We start from the raw sequence: 23,390 nt of genomic DNA on the forward strand, positions 1-23,390 counted from the left end.
TGATCAGCCCTTTCCCTGACTGTTGATGAACAACTTAATACTTTATCCCTTTTAGTATTTTTTTGTTCTACTTAATACTATTGGTTGAACTCTGTAATTAATACACAATTATTCTTAAGTGTTGAAACTTAACTGAAAAGTGATCCCTGTTAAATATAAGAGTGGGAATAAGAGAGGGAAGAGATGTACAGTTTGGGACATGCTCAATCAGACTTACCCCAAACGGTAGAGTTAGAAACATGCCAGGGGATTCCAATTCAATCCCATCAAGATTTCATGTACCAATGCCATCTCACTAGTCCAAATGATCAATTTCAGTTCACAATTGATCATAATGATAAGACTAAGAGAAAAAGGGATCACATAAACAAGACTAGTGTCTGAAAATACTAACCAATAGAATAAAAAAAGAGAGAGAGAACGATCCAACATGGGAAGCAAGATACTCAGCAGACTCGTAGAATGGCAGACATCCTAAACAGCACTCCGGCCTCACAATCAGCCCTTAAGGCATTCGGATCTGGCTGAAAAGCCCATGGGAGTATTTCAGGCATGGAAAGCCAAGACACTCTGGCAAAAAAAAAAAAAAAAAAAACTAAATGAAAGATCTCTGCAAGTGAGATCCCAGTGGAAAGAACAGGTCATCAAAGAAGGAGGTACCTTTCTCTGAAGGGAAGAGAGAACTTCCACTTTGACTATGAACTTGTCTAAATAAGATCAGAGTTGGCAAACTCAAAAGGCCTCCATAGCCTTGGCAACTCATGATGAGAGCCTAGGGTGATTACTGACACCATAAACAAGAGTGTCAATTTGTTAAGTCAACAATAGGAGTCACTGTGCACTTCCTCCTCATGTAGGATCTCTGTCCTTAATGTGTTGTACATTGTGATTTAATGCTATCACTAGTACTCAAACAGTATTTTACACTTTGTGTTTCTATGTGGGTGCAAACTGTTGAAAGCTTTACTTAATATATGCTAAATTGATCTCCTGTATATAAAGAGAATTGAAAATGAATCTTGATGTGAATGGAAGGGGAGGGGAGTGGGAGAGGGGAGGGTTGCGGGTGGGAAGGAAGTTATGGGGGGGAAAAGCCATTGTAATTCATAAGCTGTACTTTGGAAATTTATATTCATTAAATAAAGGTGTAAAAAAACATTAGTAGCATCCACTGACTTTAAAATAATGGCCAAATCTCTTAGCAAGGCCCAAAACATCATGCATGGTCTGGCCCAGCTCACCAGTCTCTAGCCTTGGCCCAGAGCAACTCCCTGTCATTCAGCTCTGGCCACACTGAACTTCTACCATTGCCCACAGCTTTGAGGATCTGCCCCCTACAGAATGTCAGATTGTTCAAGCCATCCTACCTGCTCTCAGAGGCCCATTCACATCCTTCATAGCATTAGCCCCATTTGCAGTTGTGTGTTTGTGTAGTTACTATACTTACAGTCTGTCACTAACCCTTTAGGGCCTTGAGGGTTTACTTACTGCTATTCCCTACATCGAACATGGGGCCTGCATTGTTTGGTGTTCACATTATATGTGTTAAATGAATAAAAGGTGTTGTGGGGACATTTTCAGATTTCTGAGTGTCTTTGGGTAGGTTTACTCCAAGGTCCCTACTCTCTCTGAGATCAGGTAATTCCATGCTTCTTGTCTATCCCCCCACCCCCTCCCTGGATGTCTCAGGAGGGCTCTTAGATGAGTACTCAGGAGACTTGCTGCAAACTTCTTCAGATTTATGAACAGATGAGTCAGAGACATAGAAAATATGTAAATTATCACCCTGACATTATCTTTCTCCCCACCACCAACACACGTTATTTAGAGCAAATTAATTAGCATTTCTAAACCTATTTTTTCATTATAAAAGTTCTTAGAGTTGGTAGAGACCTCAATTATATTTCTAGATATAAGTCCAACACATAAAAAATAAAATTAGACCAGCCACAAATAAGTTAAATTATAACTATAAAAAGATATAAGAGCAATGTGACAATATAAGGTACCTATGAATCATCTTAACACATCTATGTAAGATCTTTGTGGAGAAAATTTAGACGTTTTATCAAAAGATATTGAAGGAGACTTAAGTGATAATAGAAATAGACCACACTCATGAACTCAGTACAATCCCAAATTCTAGAAATTTTTATGGATTGGACAAGCTAATACTGGAATTAGATGAAAAGACAGTGGGCCAAGAATAATCAAGACAATTTTGAAAAAGAATCAGGAAATGAAAGCATGGAGGAAAGAAGGTGCCCATAATTGCCTACAGCAATTAAGACAATGTGGTTTGCCACAGAGAGAGAACAGAGCAGTCAAAAAGAATGGAGAGTTCAGAAAGAGATCCTTGCATCTTTAGAAATAATATTTAACAAAATTAAGACCGAAGATGAGAGAGGAAAGGATGGTTGAATCAGTAAAACTGTGCTGGAATAACTGGGAATCTGTATGGAAAAAAATGAAAAGAGATCCTCACTTCCTTAAAGCCCCTAAAATTATTTCCAGATGAATTAAGACATAAAAGTGAAACACAAATCTGTAAAAATTTTAGAAGGAAATACCGAAGAATAGCTTCTTGAAGAATTTCTGAAGCCTGATACAAAGTTCAGCCCTTAAAGGAGAAGATTTATAAATGTGACATCATGGAAATCTCAACGTATTAATGAATACAGGGTCTCAGTGGGGAAGGACCAGAAAGTCCCGGACATAGATGCTGGTGATGCACAGCCACGTGGCTGCACTTAATGCCACAAAACTGCACCTAAAGATGGGTAAAATGCTGTGTATGTGTTGCCATAGCTTGAAAGACATTCCAACACTATTTAAAAAGTGAAAAGTTACAAGTTGGAAGAAAAATACTTTCGTGAGTATCCACAATATACAAGAAGCCAAACAAATAAGTAAAAAGAGACAAAAAGGGAAAGTAAAGAATCCGTAAGCCCCATAAAGAGGCAATGCATGCAAAACAAAGTCCCTGTGATCATAAGCAGCCATGCTTCCTCATCTCCAGGGAGCTGTGAACAAACACCTCCACAAGGCATTTCACACCTTCCATGGCGGCAAAACTTAAAATGTCCGACAGTGCTAAACATTGGCTGGAATCTGAAAAATGCGAACTCCTACCCCTGTTGGTAGCTGGTATAGAACCCTTTAAAACTCACGCTGGCGGGTGTCTGACTGCAATGGACTGAACGTTGATGTATCCCACAAGTCATGCATTGAAATCCTAGCCTCCAAGTGTGTGGCATCAGGAAGTGGGGCCTTTGGGAGGTCATGAGGTCATGAGGGCAGAGTCCTCCTGAATGGGATTAGGGTCCTGATAAAGGAGACCACCCCAGAGAGCTTGTCTGCCCCTTCCACTGTATGTAGGCACAGCAAGAAGGTGCCCTCTGTGAACCAGAAATGGGACTCTCACCAGACAGCAGGTCTGCTGGCATCTTGATATTAGCTTTCCCAACCCACAGGACGATGAGAAGTAAATTGTTGTTGTTTAGAAGCCACCCAGTCCAGGGAATTTTGTTACAGAAGCCCAAACAGACTCCAGAGAGCTAAACCCTAAGACTCAGCAATCCCTCCCCTACGTAGACATCTTCCAGAAACTCTTGTTCCTCTGTCCAACACAAAGTGATCACTGACAAAGCCAGCGATGAAAAACCTAATTGTTCATCAACAGACATATAAGTACATTATAATATTGTCATATTACAGGATACACTCCAGTAACAAAATAAATCAACAAAGTGGGACTATTTGTGTTAGTCTGATACAGCTTAAAAGTTTAAAAATGAAAGCCAATCTCAAAAAAATTCATACAATAGCCCATTAAATAACATTTTTAAATCAGCAAAGCAACAGAGTGGGTTGTATAGAGATTCTTAGAAATGTTATGAAAGTATGAAGACCTCTAAGGGAATGGTAAACACCAAAACCAGTTCGGTGGCTAATTCAGCACAAGGAAGGTGGATGTGTGTCTCTCTGCATTTTTGTGTATCTGAACTATTTCATAGCAAACATTTTAAAAATTTATTTATTTATTTAAAAGAGTGGAGAGAGAGAGAGAGAGCGCACTTCCATTTGCTGGTTCACTCTCCAAATGACCACAACAGCTGGGACTGGGCCAGGCTGAAACCTGGAGCCAAGAATTCCATCCTAGTCTGCCACATGGGTGGCAGGGGTCTTGGGCCTTCTTCCCAGGTGCATTAGCAGGGAGTTGGATCAGAAGCAAAAGCAGCCGGCATCACAAGGGGCAGCTTAATCTGTACCACAAAGCTACCCCCTCATAATAAACCTTTTAAAAATACATATTTGGAGTGACTGATCCAACTTGAAATACAAGAGCTGCCATGTGGAGTTTTATGGGGGTTCCTAAGCTGGTGCACTGCTTAGAATAAAGTCCAGTTTCCTGTCCCCTTTCTGGGCTCAGAGGTTCCCTTAGCGCCCTTGTTGGGCATTCGCTGAGCATGTTCTCAATGGACCCCAGCAAGCACTCAGGCCAAAAAGTTCAAAAGCACAGGCTTTGCCTGTAGTCCTAGGTACTGTGGACAAGAACCTTTATCCTTCCATGGGGAGCTAGAAGGAGAATAAGGTAATAAGAATAGAATGGGTCAAAGGGACCCCAACTTCAGCTGTAAGGCAAGCATCATTACAGATGACCTTGTGCTACTCCGGCTAGAAAGAGAACTGGAGCTGTTGTTCTTTACAGTAGGTGAGCAGATAGAGCCCCTTTGCCCCACGTAGCCCCAGAAGTGGAGGCAAGCAAGGAATGGCTGCACTGCCTTCTCTTTCCCCTCCCCACCGCACACCTACCTTTCAGCCATTGCCAATGGGGGCGTATGTCTCTTGACATGAGCTATGAGATAACATGTCCACACAGGGTCTGCTCCTGAAGTTCTCTCTACCATCTCATGAGCCCTGCTCCTTCTCAGAGCATACAGAGCTAGTAGTCTTGAGAAAGAAGAGCTACCATCAAGACGTGGCCAATAAAACAAAGGAACACAGGGGCCGGTGATATAGCATAATGGGTTAAGCCGCTGCCTGTGACACCAGCATCCCATATGGGCACTGAGTTCTGGCTGCTCCATTTCCAATCCAGCTCGCTACTATTGCACCTTGGAAAGCAGCAGAGGATGGCCCAAGTGCTTAGGCACCCGCACCCATGTGGGAGACCTGGAAGAAGCTCCTGGCTCCTGATTTCAGCCTGGCCCAGCACTTGTTGTTGTGGCCATTTAGGACTTAAACAGAAGATTTAAAATATCCCTCTCTCTCTGTAACTGCCTTTCAAACAAATAAATAAATCAAAAAAGGAAAGAAAGGAGCCAGCACCATGGCTCACTTGGTTAATCCTCCGCCTGTGGCACCGGCATCCCATACGGGTGCCGGGTTCTAGTCCCAGTTGCTCCTCTTCCAGTCCAGCTCTCTGCAGTGGCCCAGGAGGGCAGTGGAGGATGGATCAAGTGTTTGGGCCCCTGCACCCACATGGGAGACCAGGAAGAAGCACCTGGCTCCTGGCTTCAGATCGGCACAGTGCCGGCAGTGGTGGCCATTTGGGGAGTGAACCAACAGAAGGAAGACCTTTCTCTCTGTCCCTCTCTCTCACTGTCTATAACTCTACCTGTCAAATAAATTTAAAAAAGAAAAAGAAAAAGAAAAAGAAAAAGAAAAAGAAAAAGAAAAAGAGAAAGAGAAAGAGAAAGGAAGGAAGGAAGGAAGGAAGGAAGGAAGGAAGGAAAGTAACTCAGGCCAGATGTGACAGTAGACATATGTTAGGGTTGCCAAGGGAAGGGCACTGTTAGCAGTATAGAGTTTTTTCAAAGTCAGTTTATTTATTTATTTTCATCTACTTGAGAGCCAGGGAGAGGAGAATGAGAGCACTTTCTTTCATTGGTTACTACCCAAATGTCTTCAATAGCCAGAGCTGGGCCAGGACAAAGCCAGGAGCCCATAATTCCATCAGGATCTACCACATGGGTGTCAGGGTCCCAAGTACTTGAACCATCAGCTGCTGCCTCCCAGGATACATTAGCAGGAAGTTGGACTGAAAGCAGAGTAGTTGGGATTCAAACCAGTGCTCGAATAAGGGATGTGGCATCCCCAAGTAGCAGTGCCACAGTGCCTGCCCCATGGATATTTGTTGAGCATTTGTCCATTTGGTCCCTTGGTGAAACCGATATCTCTTACCCATCAATATGAGACACTGCCCTCTGGTTTCCTTACCACCCAGACTAGAAGGCACCTGTCAGGGCAGAACCCATCTCCTAGGCTTAGCTTCTGCCATGGGATGAAAACTGAAGACCTTCATAAGAGTTTGTTCTCACTCTCTGTCTCAGTGTAGCCCTGACCCAAATGCAGGGAAGGGAGGAGGGTGGAGAGAGACACTCCCGGTGAAAAAGAGAGGTGAGGGTGCCAGGGAGAGGAAGCCCCATCGGCTGCCTGCTGTGCTGCAAGAGGCCAACACCAGGGAAGTAGCTACCCCAGCCACTCACAATCTACCCCCTATCCCTCGCCTTTTTGTCACTCAGGGTGAAGGGCACCGGCTCTGGCCCCACACTGCCTGGATCAGGGCCCAGTCACACCACTTACCAACTCTGAGCGCCGGTGAGTTTTGAAGCCTTTGATTGCCTCAGTTTCCTCCTTGCCCCCAAAAAGCTACAATAGAAACCATGGCACCTGCCTCACCCTCACGGCCAGGGGGTGAACTGAGTCAGGAGGAGCCAAGCTTGGAGCAGTGGCGTAAAAGGAGTGCAGTGGCAGTAGGGAGGGCTCACAGGACAGAATTTACTGCTGTGCCCAGCGTCCTCACTGTGAACCCAGGCCTGGCAAGGATCAGAAAATCGGTGCACAGTTGCTGTGCTGGAAAGCTTGGAGTCAAGGTGCCTGGTTCGCAAAAGTGATGTTTATTGGCTGCTTTTCATCATGCACAGGCATCATCAGTCATTCCATGTGCATGCTAAGCATCAATTATTCCACAGTGCATTCCATTCATTTTTATTGGAATTTTTGGTTGTGTCTTCATTTCCAGCAATCGTAAATAATGCACACAGCCAGCAGAGGAGCAGTAGACATGGCCATGGCCATCAGGGCCTAGGTTTTTTCTCTGCTGCTTCCTAGTGGTATGACCATGGGCAAGCTACTTCGACTCTCCAAGCCTCACTTTCAGTATCTACATAATTACCTTCCTACTTCATCAAGTTCTTAGAAGAGCTCAGGGAAACCACAGATATGTCTTTAAAAATTCCATATGTATTTGCTTATTATGAGTTAATGCATAGTATTTTCTTAAGATTTTTGTATTTATTTATTTGAAAGGCAGAGATTTGAAGAGAGAAGGAGAGAAAGAGAGACAGAATCTTCCATCTGTTTGTTCACTCTCCAAAGGACCAGGTTGGGCCAGACTGAAACCAGAAGCCAGGAGCTTCTTCCTGGTCTCCCTCGTGGGTGCAGGAGCCCTAGTACTTGAGCCATCTTCTGCTGCTTTCCCAGGCACATTAGCAGGGAGCTGGATCGGAAGAGGAGCAGCCGGGATTCCAACCGACACTCATATGGGATGTTGACACTGCAGGAGAAGGCTTAACCTTCTATGCAAGAGCGCCAGCCCCAGTATTTTATTTTTTTAAAGATTTTTTATTTATTTATTTGAAAGAGTCACACACACACACCCACAAAGAGAGAGAGAGAGAGAGAGAGAGAGAGAGAGATTTTTTATCAGCTGGTTTGCTCCCCAAATGGCCAGAATGACTAGGGCTAGGAGTGGTGGAAGCCAGGAGCCTGAAACTCCATCTAGGTCTCCCACATGGATGGCAGGGGCCCGTACTGGGCCATCTTCTGCTTCCTTCCAAGATGCATTAGCAGGGAATGGAATCCGAATTGAAGGAGAGGTTTAACCTGCTGCACTACACCACCACCACCTCCACCCCTCATTTTAACACCTGTTCCTCAGGACTTCCTTAGTGAGAAAAGAGGGTTCCAACATCCTCAGGTTCAAAGTAAGTGAGAGCTGCAGGCACTGGCCGAGTTCAGCAGCCAGAACAAGGCAGTGCTGGGGTGATCAGATCCCAGAGCCACCTTCTTCCCTGGGCACTCAGGGAGCGGGGGTGTTGAGTGCCCTTGTTATGATGGTGCTATCATAGTGTTGTGACAGCATCCTTAGGAGGCCGAAGGACATGCTGAGCCACTTCTGTTTCTTTGAAGCTCCTAGAAACATAAGAAAATGCTAATATAAGGTTTTTAAAAGTGTAGTGTATTTTAAATGTTTATACTTAACAAATTCATACTAGTAAATGTTTATTAAAAAATTACAATGCAATTCTTTCAGGAACAATAGACATAACAGAGAAGCCCCAGGCTGTTTCCCACAGAAGCTGTTCTGAGACTCCTGCATTCCACTACAGAACTCACTAGTGCCTTGGGTCAGGGATTGGGAAGCTGGGGAGAGCTCCCCTGAGAGCCTTGGGAGCCGAGCCCTGAGCTTGTCAATCTCCTCCAGGCTAGTTTCGGTGATAGAGCATGAATGCTACTGGTGCTGACTTGGCATGCAAAGTAAATACCGAATGTCACAGTGTAAATGTTAACATTTTAAGATCCTGGAAATAACTGCCATCCGTTTATTTCAAATGCACACTCAGGTAGCTGGTTGTTATTTTAGATCCCAAACAGATTTTTTTTTTAACTTTTATTTAATGAATATAAATTTCCAAAGTACAACTTATGGATTACAATGGCTTCCCCCCCGCATACCGTCCCTCCCACCCACAACCCTCCCCTTTCCCACTCCCTCTCCCCTTCCATTCACATCAAGATTCATTTACAGATTTTTTTTAAGATGTATTTTTTTTTTATTTCAAAGGCAGAGTTACAGAGAGGCAGAGATGGAGAAAGAGGTCCTCCATCCACTGGTTCACTCCGCAGGTGGCCACAATGGCTGGAGCCCCACAGATCCAAAGCCAGGAGCCAGGAGCCTCCTCTGGGTCTCCCATGTGGGTGCAGGGGCCCAAGTACTTGGGTCATCTTCCATTGCCTTTTACACTTTTTAAACAGGTGTCATCTTACTTGTTCATGGATACCAAGGCTAAAGTCACTACTACCTCCCTACCCTCTTTAAAAATGAAGATATAGAGGCTGGCTTTATAGCACAGTAGGTTAAGCCTCCACCTACAGTGCCAGCATTCCATATGGGCATGGGTTCTATGTTTTAGTCCCGGCTGCTCCTCTTCTGATCCAGCTCTGTGCTATGGCCTGGGAAAGCAGTAGAAGACGGCCCAGGTGCTTGGGCCCCTGTACCCATTTGGGACACCCAGAGGAAGCTTCTAGCTCCTGGCTTCGGATCGGCCCAGCTCCGGCCACTGCAGTTGTTTGGGAAGTGAACCAGCAGAGGGGAAGCCCTTTCTGTCTCTCCCTCTCACTGTCTGTAACTCTACCTCTCAAATAAATAAATTAAATCTTTTTTAAAAAATGTAGATATAGAATAGAATTCAGTAATATTTTATTAAGCAAATCCTTTCTGCAAAGTCCTGTATTTGGGGCTGTAACAATGACAGTGGCATTAACAACAGCCACTTATTGAGCACATACCCTGCACCAAGGCAGCCACGGTGCTTCGCATACATTATTTAATCTTCATAACAATCCAAGAAGGTTGGTTTGTTCTTATCATCATTTAAAATCAGGAAATGGATGCTCAAAGCACAGGTCTGATGGATTCTAGATCTGTTGTCTTGTCCTTGGGAATCTGCTCCTATTGTAAGGTCCAAGTTGAAGTGCAGGTCAAATAGTCCTTTCATAATTTAGCTTTCTCACCTATAAAGTAGGAGTATTAGGCTAGATTATTCCCAAGTTCCCTTCAAAGTTCTAACTTTCCATCACAGAGATACACATTTCCTAAGACATGTTCATTTGTCTTTCAAATAACACTTTCCTGTGAACTTCTGTATTTTATAACTTTTCATGGATGTTTATAGCTACGTAGAAAAAAGTGTATACATCTTGATGAATGAATCAAATGAATATGCACATGTAACCAGTACCTAGAAGAGAACCACGAGTTTCTGTTTTAATTTCAGAGAGATGTTGCCATTAGTAAGTTCATTTAAGTAATATTCATTGGACATCTACACTGTGCCGAAAAAGATGCAGAGCCAAGAGAGTGAGAAGATAAGACACAACCCGCAAAAAATATTTGCAAAAAACACATTTAACAAAGACTGGTATCCAGAATATACAAAGAACTCTTAAAACTCAACAGAACTCTTAAAACTCAACAACAGTAAAATGAATAACATAATTTACAAATAGACAAAAGATATGAGCAGACATTTCATGAAAAAGATGTACAGATGGCACAACAGCATATGAAAAAATGTCCAATGCCATATGTCACTGGGAAACTACAAATTAAAATAACAGTGAGAAGCCCTACATACCTACTAGCATGAGGAAAAACAGAAACATCAACACCAAATTCTGGAGAACAACAAGAACTCTCATCTATTGCTTTTTTTTTTTTTTTTTTATTTGACAGGCAGAGTGGACAGTGAGAGAGAGAGAAAGGTCTTCCTTTGCCATTGGTTCACCCTCCAATGGCCGCCGCGGCTGGCGCGCTGCAGCCGGCGCACCGCGCTGATCCAAAGCCAGGAGCCAGGTGCTTCCTCCTGGTCTCCCATGGGGTGCAGGGCCCAAGCACTTGGGCCATCCTCCACTACACTCCCGGGCCACAGCAGAGAGCTGGCCTGGAAGAGGTGCAACTGGGACAGAATCCGGCGCCCCGACCGGGACTAGAACCCGGTGTGCCGGCGCCACAAGGCGGGGGATTAGCCTATTGAGCCTCGGTGCCGGCCTCATCCATTGCTTTTGAGAATGCAAAATGGCACAGCCACTGTGGAAGACAGCTTGGCAGCTTTTTACAAAACCAAACTCACTCTTGCTATATGATCCAGCAATCATGCCTCTTAGCATTTACACAAGGAAGCTGAAAATTTACATCCGCACAAAAAATCTGCATATCACTGTTTATAGAAGTTTTATTCATAATTCCCCAAACTTGGAAGCAACCAAGATGTCCTTCTATAAGGGAAAGGCTAAGCCATAGTACATCCTGACCACAGACTACTGTTCAGCTGCTAAAAGAATGAGCGATCAATCATAAAAAGACATGGAAGAAACAGATGCCTATTACTAAGTGAAAGATGTCAACTTAAAAAAAAAGCTACACACTGCATGATTTAAGCTATATGATATTCTGGAAAAGGCAGAACTTTGGGACAGTAAAAAGGTTAGGAGTTGGAAGGGAAGGTGGAGAAATATGGAGTACAGAGGGTTTTTCGACAGTGACACTTCTCTGTTGGATACTATAATGGTGATTACAGGTCTTTATACGTTTGTCCATACCCATTCCATGTACAACACTAAGAGTGAATCCTAATGTGAACTAGGACTCTGTTCATTGATTACCCCAAATGTACCATACCGATGAAGCTTGTTGATTGCAGGAAAGACTTATGCAGGTGTGGGGGCAAAGAAGAAATGGAATCTCTCCATCCTTTCTACTCAGTTTTTCCATGAACTTAAAACTGCACTACAAAATGCAGTCTATTTTTTAAAAAATGATGCTGAGTGTGCATTGACATAAAGGAAACACATTGTAACCTTGCCACTCTAAGACCTGAGATAAATTACTTAATCCTTTCTGAAAAACAAAGGCATGGGACTTGATAAAATCACTTGCTCCCTGTAGCTCTAGAACCTGTGTAGTAAAAATTATATTGGGGAACTTAAATCATTGTATGAAGCATTTTGTCTTTGCCAAACTGACCCCTTGCTGTATTTCATTCCCTCCTGTGACTATGTCAAGAAGGGTTAACCAGATTATGCTCATGTTGTGATACCTGCTACCGTTGTGAGTGGTACAAGGAGTGGAGACACCAAACACAACTGTGAAGTTCATTGCTGCTCAATTTCCCTTGTCCATGCCACTTCCCTTAGACGTTCCCCTCTCCTGGGAGTGGAGGACCCTCATATTCTCCCCTTCTTCTTTATAAAGACCTGCTGCCAGGGGCAGATCTCTGTGGCTCTCCCTGACCACTAGAGTCAATTTGGTCCTTTGGGTGTGCCCGAGGTCTTGGGACTCAGTTCTGTGAAGGCCCAGTGGTACAGACATCAGTGACTCTGCCCAGTCCCTTAGCTGGATTCTAAGCAACTTGGCTACAAGACCCATGCCTCACTTTGAGCCCAGGCTTGGTTGATCATTTCACATAAAGTCACTTCCCATTAGTGCCCAGGACTGATGAAGCCTGCCTATCAGCTTCATACAGAGTATATTTGATCCTCATTATTTGTGGATTCTGTATTTTCAAATTTACCTACTCACTAAAATGTATTTGCAACCCCAAAAATCAATACTCACAAGGCGTCACACACTCACATAGAGTGGAGGCACAGCTAATGCACGTTTCCCACCAAGGGCAAGCGAGACAACACTGTCTTTCTCTTCTTCAGCCGATAGAGTAGAAACAAGCATCCTTTTTGTGGTCAACTTAGGGCCATTTTTTTTTTCTTTTTTTCATGTTTGCCCTTTTAGTTGGTGGTTTTGCTGCTCTAAAGGGCCCTCAAGCATGGTACTAAAAAGCAATTCAGTGATCTCAGGGAAAGAAGGTTGTGTGGTGCCTTAGAGAAAGCACATGTTTTAGAAAAGCTTCCTGCCAGCGCTGTTGGACTTGAGTTCAGTGTTAAGGGAACAAATGTCTATATGTACTCCACAGAAACACACCTAACATAAGGTAAGGTTTGGTTGATCAAAACATTGAGACCAGAGGCTGGCAAGGACATAGGATTGTGTGTCCCTTGGGGTTAATGGCTCATTCAGAACTGGTGGAGACTGCCAGAACATCACTGCTAGCAATCATGCGAATCAACTGCATTTGTATTTTGTAAGAAGTGACCTGGTTCTTTTCAGAGGGATCCTCTGACCATTAGGAACAAATGGTTTACTTAGTCAACAAACAAGGTGGAGGGGTGGCCGGTTCCAGTGTCCCTGAACCCGTGCTCCACCCCCGAGTCCACAGTTCAAAACATTCACTGCATTTTCCCAGAAACATAAAAACAACACCCAGCTGTCTTCTGATGTCCATTGTCTTCATCATTTAAACTCTATCAGAAACATAATTAGTAATTGGTTGTTTTTTTCTTAAACAATGTAAGATGAGGAAAACAATTTCTTAATTAGTGCTCAAGCCTATAACTGTTCTAAATCTAGATTGTTTAATAAAAGTTAAAATGCAAATTATGTTTTAAAATGTAAATTGTTCTGAAACTCCATAAAACTCACTAGAAGATTCATTTTGGGCAAAATAACTCTTTACTACCCAGGAAATGCAAAAAGACATCCAAAATTTCTACTCATCACTTGGATATGAGGTTTAATAATTTTGCATTATTTTTTTTTTATCTTTTATTTAATGAATATAAATTTCCAAAGTACGTCTCATGGGTTACATGGCTTTCCCCCCCATACCGTCCCTCCCACCCACCACCCTCCCCTTTCCCACTCCCTCTCCCCTTCCATTCACATCAAGATTCATTTTCGATTATCTTAGTATACAGAAGATCAGCTTAGTATACCTTAAGTAAGGATTTCAACAGTTTGTTCCCACACAGAAACATAAAGTGAAAAATAATAGATGATTTTTTTTTAAATGATGATGAAATCAGATCAGACCTATTGTCATGTTTAATCCCAGTGAGAGTCAAGTTGGGAATTGATAGTTTCTTTTCTTTTTTTTTTTTTTTTTAACAGAAGATCAGTTTAGTGTACATTAAGTAAAGATTTCAACAGTTTGCACCCCCATAGAAACACAAAGTGAAATATACTGTTTGAGTACTCGTTATAGCATTAAGCCTCAGTGTACAGCACATTAAGGACAGAGATCCTACATGAGGAGTAAGTGCACAGTGACTCCTGTTGTTGACTTTACAAATTGACACTCCTGTTTATGGCATCAGTAATCTCCCTATGCACCAGTCATGAGTTTCCAAGGCTATGGAAGCCCCTTGAGTTCTCCGACTCTTATCTTGTTTAGACAAGGTCATAGTCAAAGTGGAGGTTCTCTCCTCCCTTCAGAGAAAGGCACCTCCTTCTTTGAAGACCTGTTCTTTCCACTGGGATCTCACTCACAGAGATCTTTTTGCCAGAGTGTCTTGGCTTTCCATGCCTGAAATACTCTCATAATTTTGCATTATTTTTTACAACAAGACAAAAAGATGAAGAAAATAGCCTTAAACACAGAGTAAAAATAATCATTATTACCACAACCATTGTAATAATTATACCAAATCATTAAATAAGTGGTGCATTGGCTATCTGTAGCTACTGCACCAAATTATTACAATCAAATTACTTCAGTTTTGGAAGCTACAGGTCCAAAACCTGTTTTGCTGGGCCAAAATTAACTCATTGGCAGGGTCACACTCCATCTGGAGGAGCAACTTTTGCTTGCTTCTTCCATCTTCCTATTGACCAATGATATCCCTTTTCTTGTGGTCACAGTACTTCCTCCTCTTCTGTGTATCAAATCTCCCTGTCCCATCCTCTTATAAGGAATCAGGTGTTTGCATTACAAGCCCATGTGGATGATCTCACCATTTCAAGATTTTCAACTTAATCATATTTACAATAGCTTTTTGGCATATAAAATAGCATCTCAGTTTTCAGCTATTAGAACATGGCTCTTTTTTGGGGGGAAGTACAGCCTACTGCAAGTAGTAAAAATAATACTAATTGTATCAATGCTAGTGACCTAGCAAAATGGAAAACCAGTGATACGCCTATAAGAACATCACCCTTCATTCCTGAGCCCCCATCCTGCATGTTCAATTCTGATTCTTTTGTCATAACAACAATGGTCAATGCTAACATATATCTAGCACGTGTTGTGTACCTGCTCCTGTTGTAGGTTCCTGTGTGTTATCCCACAGAATCTTCACAACTACCCCCACAAGGCAGGGGTCTTTATTTTACAGATGTGAATACTGAAGAGGCTAAATCTAGGCTGAGTGGGGAGTACAACCTGGATTCTAAGCTGGGAGAGTGTGGCTCTAGCACTCTGTCCCTGGCTCACTGGGGATGCCCACTGGCCTAGAAGCAAGAATATGTCACAGGCAGGAGAGTGGCCACAGGTGCACACTTGCAGTCAAAGCCACAGCTACAAAACTGTGTGTGGTGTGTGGACTCCACAGTATCCTAAAATAAGATGCTGTGCTGAGAGAGTAAGAATTGCCTTGTAAGTTATTACCAAAGGCACAGCTATTCAGACCATACTGTGTTTACAGAATTCTGAAGGTGAATGGAACAGATAGAATGCACTAACACCCTCTGATTTTTGATCCTAGAGTCCATGAACAGCTACTGATGAAAACAGGCACTAACTGAGCTCGGGTGGTGGTGTGGGGAGGGAGGGGGCAAGGAGCAGTTCATGCAGGGCAGAGAGCACAGGGTTGTAGAAGCTGCAGATTCTTTTGCACTGGGCCTTAGCAGTACAGTCGCAGGATGGGCCCAACACATGCTTGCATGTTGAGATGCCAGACTCACTGCTGAAATGGATTAAATGGGCTGTAAAATGATTTTTCTGAGCCAAATGGTCCATTCGTCCTCCTGGAACACAGTATCTCCATGCCTGTGCTCACTCAGCTCTTATGGTCTCAATTCCCACCTCCTTCCTAGCTGTCAATCATCATGTAGTGAGCATCTTATTCAAGGCAGTGGGCTAGGTGTTGCTCATGGCAAAGCAATTGAATAGGATTTATCATAACTGTGGAACCAAGAGTTAGGTACCAGAAAAAGAGAAGGGTGATCTATTCCAATGCTCGAACTGGTAAAAAATTATTCATTCATTTATATCATAAATATGTAGGGGCCATCTACTGAGTGCCAGGCACTAAAGAAGCAAAAAACTGAAAATAAGAAGGCATCTTACCCAGACTGAGAAGGAGGGTCTGCCTCTGGGGGAGTCACAGACTTCACTTAATCTCCATGATGAACAGGAATTACCCAGGTCTGGTAGAGGAGGGTTTTCCAGGCAGTAGAGCAGCTCTGTAGAGCTGGGTCAGGGGAAACTAGGTAAGAGTTGTGATGGATAAGCCTGGGGAGTTAGGGCTAGAAATTGGAGGTGTTTGAAAGCCATGTAATGAATTCCAGACTACCTCAAGGGGACAAAGGAACTCAAAAGTTTTCATTTTTAATAAAGAAAAAGTGTATTTTAATCACAGGAAGCATCCAGACTATATACTACATATCAACAGAAGTTCAAAAGTATATTAGGTATCTTCCACTATAAGTTCAAAGTAAAACAGTTACTGTCTTTTAAATATAAAATGTATATAAAAAGGAAAACAATAAAAATGTTAGAAGTTGATGTGGATTGTCTAAGTGTCAATTTCCTTGTGATATTGTACTGTGGTTATGCAAGATGTTACCACTGGGGAAAATTGAGCCTATTATTATTATTCCTTATAATTGTATATGAATCTACACTTATCCCAAAACAAAAGTGTAGATTTTAATGTATGCACAGACAAACACAGAGAGATCTGTATCAGGGGAAAATATTGATAGTGCAACACAGCACAGTGGAACCCACTGACAGGTTCTGAAAACCAAAGACAGCAACTCATATTGTGATGCTTTGGGATCTGATGGGCACATGGCGGTTTGTAAGCTGTATTTTTTTTTTTTTTTACAGGCAGAGTGAATAGTGAGAGAGAGAGGCAGAGAGAAAGGTCTTCCTTTTGCCATTGGTTCACCCTCCAATGGCCGCCACAGCTGGCTTGCTGCAGCCGGCACACTGCGCTGATGCGAAGGCAGGAGCCAGGTGCTTCTCCTGGTCTCCCATGTGGGTGCAGGGCTCAAGCACTTGGGCCATCCTCCACTGCCTTCCCGGGCCACAGCAGAGAGCTGGACTGGAAGAGGGGCAACTGGGACAGAATCCGGCGCCCCGACCGGGACTAGAACCCAGTGTGCCGGCGCCACTAGTTGGAGGATTAGCCTAGTGAGCCGCGGTGCCGGCCTGTAAGCTGTATTTCATTGCAAAAGAGCTGGGTATGCCCATGGATCTGATTGATAGGAAGAAAGGAATGACTCAAATGACAATGAAGTTCTATTAAAAAAATAAAATTGTGACTGGGAGAAAATGTGGCTTCTGGACTCTAGTTCAAAGGTAGAATTAGACTTGTCCACCTCCCAAGTTACTAACAAATACAATTACATTATTTCATTGGCTACTATGGAATGCTGTGTCAGCCACTGGCTTCCTAACCTGTGGTACTGCCTGTGCTGTTTCTAGCCATGCTTCTGTGATACTTATTAACGTAAGAATAAACACAGACATGGAGGGAGGCGTGCACAAGTCCTAATACCCAATGCATAAGATAAAGTGCCCAATCACAAACAATTTAGAGTTTAAGAGTTCCCTGAAAGGTTTTTAACGATGGGATTGACATGCTCTCATTTATCGTGCAGGGGATCCCTCTGTAGCAGTATAGGCAATTTATTGGATAGGATGAAGGGTAGAGGGAGAAACAAGGACTTCCACTGAGGCAGCAGTGGTAATGGAGAAAAGATGGATTCCAGAATTATTAAAGATCCAAAAGAATTACTATCTTAGTGCTAATCTCCAGTGGAGCAGAGCCTCTGAACCTATTACAGTCAAATCCAACTGCAAAAGAGATATCTCCATATTAACAGCAGTATATATGGGATGGATGTCTGGTTCTCTCTGATAAAAAGACATTCAGACAGCATCTCGAGTATGGTGTGGCAGCTTCAGCATTATCAGGGACTCAGGACCCAGTGCTAATACACAGCTTGCATCCTTAAAGTTACCTCCTGGTCCAAGATGGCTACCATAACTGTGCTATTGTGTCCGGATTCCAGGTACCAGAGAGAAAGGAAGCAATAAGAAAGGGAGAAGGTGGGAGCCAGTGCTGTGGTATAGCAGGTAAAACTGCATCCTGTAATGCGGCACCCCATGTGGGCACTGATTCAAGACCTAGCTGCTCCACTTCTGTTTTTTTGTTTTTGTTTGTTTGTTTGTTTTTGTTTTTGTTTTTGTTTTTTTTTTGACAGGCAGAGTGGACAGTGAGAGAGACACAGAGAAAGGTCTTCCTTTTCCATTGGTTCACCCCCCAATGGCCATTGCGGCCAGCGCAGTGCGGCCAGAGCACCACTCTGATCCAAAGCCAGGAGCCAGGTGCTTCTCCCGGTCTCCCATGCGGGTGCAGGGCCCAAGCACTTGGACCATCCTCCACTGCACTCCCTGGCCACAGCAGAGAGCTGGCCTGGAAGAGGGGCAACCGGGACAGAATCCGGCGCCCCGACTGGGACTAGAACCTGGGTGTGCTGGTGCCGCAGGCGGAGGATTAGCCTATTGAGCCACGGCGCTGTCCGCTGCTCCACTTCTGATCCAGCTCTCCGCTCACACGCTTGGGAAAGCAGCAGAAAATGGCTCAAGTGTTTGGGCCCCTGCACCTACATGGGAGACCAGAAGAAGCCCCTGGTCTCTGGCTTTGGCCTGGCCCAGCCCCAGCTGTTGTGACCACTTGGGGAGTGAAGCAGGAATGGAAGATCTCTCTCTATGTGTGTGTCTCCCACTTTCTCTCTGTAACTCTGACTTTCAAAATAAATACATACATCTTCTTTAAAAAGAGAAAGAAAGGGAGGAGCTGGGTTAATAGCTTTATAGAAGTCTTCCCAGAACTTCCACACGATATTGTTGTTTATATCTTGTTGCCCAAAACACACAAGCACACCAGCAAAATATTCTAGTTGGGGGCCTTCCTCCAATCTGGGACTCAGAGTAGATGAATAATCAGCCGTCCCTGTCAGGGCCACTGCGGGGGATGAAAGTTTCCTAGCGCTGCAGCGCCTGAGTCCCGGTGTGCCTGGGTACACCATGTGTCGTCCCCGTCTCCCTCAGCAGAGGACTTGTGGACGGCTGCAGGGAACACTGCTGGCAGAGAGCCCCCTTCTGTCAGCCTTGCAGGGACCACCTCAGCTGCAAACAGCCTGCTTGCCAAGAAGCCCTGGCAGCCCACTTACTGAAGACTGGAGAACGTCAAGACTCGTCCATTGTGGCCTGAGGGTGACAGCTCAGAAGGGCTGCTGGCTCCCGGGCTTCCCATGGAGCCAGCCAGGCTGTGGCTGTGCTTTTTCCACCACTCACTCCTGCCTCTCTCCCCAGGGCTCTTCATATAAACTTGCATGCTGATGTCCTCCTGAGTCTGCTTCCCCAGCACGGAGAGGAGGGTGGATCTACCTGGCCAGGTATCAGAATCTGCAGGAGATGAGGCATTAATATTTATAGGACAGGGCTGAGAAACAGAGACATGCTGCTGAGCACGCATCGCCATTTGTCTGTCTCCTGCTTGCTCTGCATGGTTGTTAGCATGATGGCTATAGCATCGGCCCGGGCTTTCCCATGTGTTACTATCCATCTGTTGGAAATTTGAGAACCAGACGCTACTCAAATTTGCTACAATGGTGTGAAAAGAGGAAAATGGATGTTGGATGTGAGCTGGGTCTTCCTAAATGTAAAGTGCCCCAGTGCCATGCTTAGAACTCGGCCACCTCCAGCTGTGTGTCAAGCCCTTTGATTTTCTTCTTGGTTCTTAGCTAAGCTCTGGATAGGCAAGGTGTGGCTCTAAATACATTAAGCTAAGAGGGGAGAAAAAATTCCTGTAATTAGGTAGTATTTGTTTTTTCTAACTCAGAATTCAGCATCCCTTGCTCTTCTTGGTGCTTATAGAATGCTCAAGAAGTGAGAAATTGGGGTAGCGGTTCGGACACCGGTTGTGACACCGTACTTCACATAGGGGATCCCGGGTTCAAGTTCTGGCTCTGCTCCTGCTTTCAGCTTCCTGCTAATGTGCACCCTGGGAGGCAGCAGGTGATGCTTCAAATACTTGCATCCCTGCCACAGACTGAATTCCCGGTTCCCAGCTCAGTCTTGACTATTGTGGGCATTTGGGGAGTCGACTGGGGGATGGGAGATCTATGTCTATTTGTCTCTCTACCTTTCAAATAGACTTAAAAAGTTTTTGAAGGCAGAATGACACTCCTTTTTTGTGGCATTTCAGCTGTATATTTTTTAAAGAAGGTTTATTTATTCACACACACTCATATACACACACGTGCAGAGAGAGAAATATTCTATCCACTGGTTCATTCCCCAAATGCCTGCAAAACCAGTGCTGGGCCAAGTCAAAGCCAGGAGCCTAGAGCACCATGGGGGGAATCCCACATGGGTGGCAGGAGTCAAAGCACTTGGGCCATCTTCTGCTGCTTTTCCAGATACATCAGCAAGGGGATGGATGGATTGAAAGTGGAGCAGCCAGGACTCAAACCTGCACTCCAATCTGGGAAGCTGGTGTTGCAAGAAGCAGCTTAACCCACTGTGCCACAGTAACGGCTCCAAGCCATACATTTTCAGAAAGCCCTGTTCATATAAATGTTCATTCAGGGTGAAAATAGATTGCCTGGGATTCCAGTTATGCCTGAGGGCTGCTGGGGAACCCTACAGGAGGATGTCAGAGGGGTGGCAAAAGGGCAGGGCTGCATCTTACGCCTGCAGGGTGAGTAGCTTCCCTTGTCCCTCCATGCGCCTGCCCCCAGTCCGTGTCACCAGTGACCTGCAAGCATTGGACGGCACCAAGAATGTTGTACCCGGAAGCAATTGTTCATCTTCATGTCTCAGAGCAAATATAACTTCAGAAAGCCTATGAAAACATGTAGTTCCGGAGAAAAGGGAAACCTGGCCACGAAAGGAGACTGCCATCTGATTCTTTGGGGGAGTTTAGATCCTAGGTTAGAGAACGGCAGATGCACTCATGCCGTGTGACTCTGGAAGCTTTCCTGTTCACACGTCTCTGGCTTTTCCTGCTTGTCTCTGCCAACAATGGCTGCTGCAGTTTTATTCATCTGGATTTTTACAAATTGAATTTGCCATAGCACTTTTCTTCATGCATGCACTTCTCAGGGCAGGCTGAGTGAGCAGCTGATAGCAGGTTTCTTTTGGTTTATTTTAGGGAAGGTACGGGGGAAAAAATTATCATCTCCATTTGAAAAATATTAATTAAATTCACCTAAGTTTGTAAATACATTTCTGCAGGGACTGTTATTCATTTTTTAATCTTGCAGGGCCTGCTGCCTGGAGTATGCTAGATATGAAATGCGTGTGGAATGAATGATTGAGGTGAGGAAGTGAATGGCTGACTTACTGAATGAATAAGTGGATATGGGGTCAAGAAGGAAGATAAAGAAGTTGCAGGAAGGTTTGATACAAGAAGACTGAACACTGTGGGGGAGAGGGAGGGAGAAACACGGGAATTTAGATCAGGACACAGCCCTGGCTGTCTGCTGGAATCAGCTGCGGGGTGGAAAGGTTAAAACCCCCAGACATGCGGTGCCAGCTGTGTCAGAGTAGACCCAGTCCTTGGCAGATTTTTTTTTAAGTTTTTAAAAATTTATTTATTTGAAAGAGTGACAAAGAAAGAGTTTTCCATCGACTGGTTTACTCCCCAAATGACTGCAACGACCAGGGGCGAGGTCAGGTTAAAGCCAGGAGCCTGGAATCCCATCTGGGTCTCCCATATGAATGGCAGGGACCCAGGCACTGGGGCCATTTTCTGCTTCCCAGGGAGTTGCATCAGAAGCAGAGCAACTGGGACTCCAGCCAGTATCCTGATATGGGCTGCTAGTGTTGCAAGAAGCAACATAACCTCCTGCACTGGGACGCCAGCTCCAGGCTTTGGCAGTTTTTAAAGCTCTCTTCCATAGAGTCCAGTGTGCATCCAGGGTAGAGAACCACTGGAGCATCAGGAAAGGAGACACCAGCTCCTGTGGCTAGTTTTGCCTTGTGGAAACAAACAGGAATATGGGAGCCTAGGGGCTTAGGATGTACTGACTCCTTTCCTTCACAACCACAATTCCAGCATGTCTGTTACCAAATCCAGACAGGCGATGGGGGGCTGGGAAGGGGGCACCTGGGCCATGCGGGAGCCTGGGCACTCAGGCCTGAAGGACTCAGGCAAGGATCTGAGTATGGCAAATGCTGGGAGATCTGGCCCTGAGACTGCCCACCCCCACGAAGCATCTGCAGCGGCAGGAAGGGAAGCTCCTGCATTGGGGGCTGAAAAGGGAGGTTGAGTCGTTTCATTCCTGAGGTTGGGGACTCATGAAATGAAGGAAAACATGCAGGCTTCCTCCTTGTGGTGTCTTCACAAGGGTCCCCAACGTTACCACTTGCTCACTGCTGGCTCTTGGGACAGAGACCACAGGCATTCTGCTCTTGGCAGGATAGCGCACAAGGTACTTAGCAGCTATAGTCAAGGAGTAAACAGAAATAATAATAATATAATACATCATAGAAAGGCAACAGTTAGAAAAATAAAGCAATTCAAATTTAAAAACTTACAAGAAGTTAGAGCTACTGGAGGAGATAGTCAACAACCTGTACCAAAAAAAAACAAAACAAAACAAGAAATTGAAGAGATTTAAGAAAATCCTATAAAAGACACATTGTTATTTTACTAACAAATTAAATTAAATGAAGAATAGGATACAGGTGGGCCTTTGGCACAGTGGTTGAGTTGCCACTTGAGACACCTGCATCCCATACCCTGGAGTGTCTGTGTTCAAGCACCAACTTCACTTCTGATTCCAGCTTCGTTGGAGGCAGCAGTGATGTTTCAAGTAGTTGGGGCCCTGCCACCCCCAGGGGAGATCTGGATTGAGTTCCTGGCTTCTGGACTGGCCTTGGCTATTGAAGACATTTGGAGAGTGAATCAGGGGTAGAATACTGATCTCTCTCTCTCTGCCTTTCAAGTATAGTGAAGATAGATAGATAATTTTAAAAAGAAGTAAAATGGCACAAAGCAGTGCTTGCTGGGAAAGGAGGTGTTGGTAGACCCAGAGAAGCCAGACTACCCTCCAAGGCCCTGCGGTGGTCTCAGTCTTGGGTGTACCTTGGAAGCATCTGGGAAACTTCTAAGCATTCTAAAGATGTCTGTATATTCTGATATAACCAATCTGGAATAGAATGCAGGCATTGATATTTCTTATGAGAAGCTGTGACTAAGAGCCACTTCTCTAAAGCCCAGGAAATCACCTGTGCTTGGAGGCAGGTGTACAGTTGTCAGATTTAGCAAGTAAAAATAAAATTACTGCATGAGATACACTTAGAGTACCAATTATTTCTCTAAAATTCTTTTTTTAAAGATTCACTTATTAACCTGAAAGGCAGAGTAACAGAGATAGAGATAAGGATAGACATAGAAGTAGAGATAGAGATAAAAGTAGAGATAGAGAGACATCTTCCATCTACTGGTTCAATCCTCTAAATAGC

General features: G+C 44.2%; 1 long non-coding RNA gene across 1 annotated transcript in view; it reads left to right on the forward strand.

Annotated features, from left to right (window-relative positions):
- The first annotated feature begins 583 nt into the window (after positions 1–583).
- LOC103348093 (uncharacterized) overlaps positions 584–23,390 on the forward strand; it is a 46,403-nt gene continuing 23,596 nt past the window's right edge. The window contains exon 1 of the long non-coding RNA XR_011389498.1: positions 584–6,603. This is a non-coding gene — a long non-coding RNA (uncharacterized lncRNA). The remainder of the gene's footprint in view (positions 6,604–23,390) is intronic.

This window comes from Oryctolagus cuniculus, chromosome 6, assembly GCF_964237555.1.
Source record: "Oryctolagus cuniculus chromosome 6, mOryCun1.1, whole genome shotgun sequence".
Lineage (NCBI taxonomy): Eukaryota > Metazoa > Chordata > Mammalia > Lagomorpha > Leporidae > Oryctolagus > Oryctolagus cuniculus.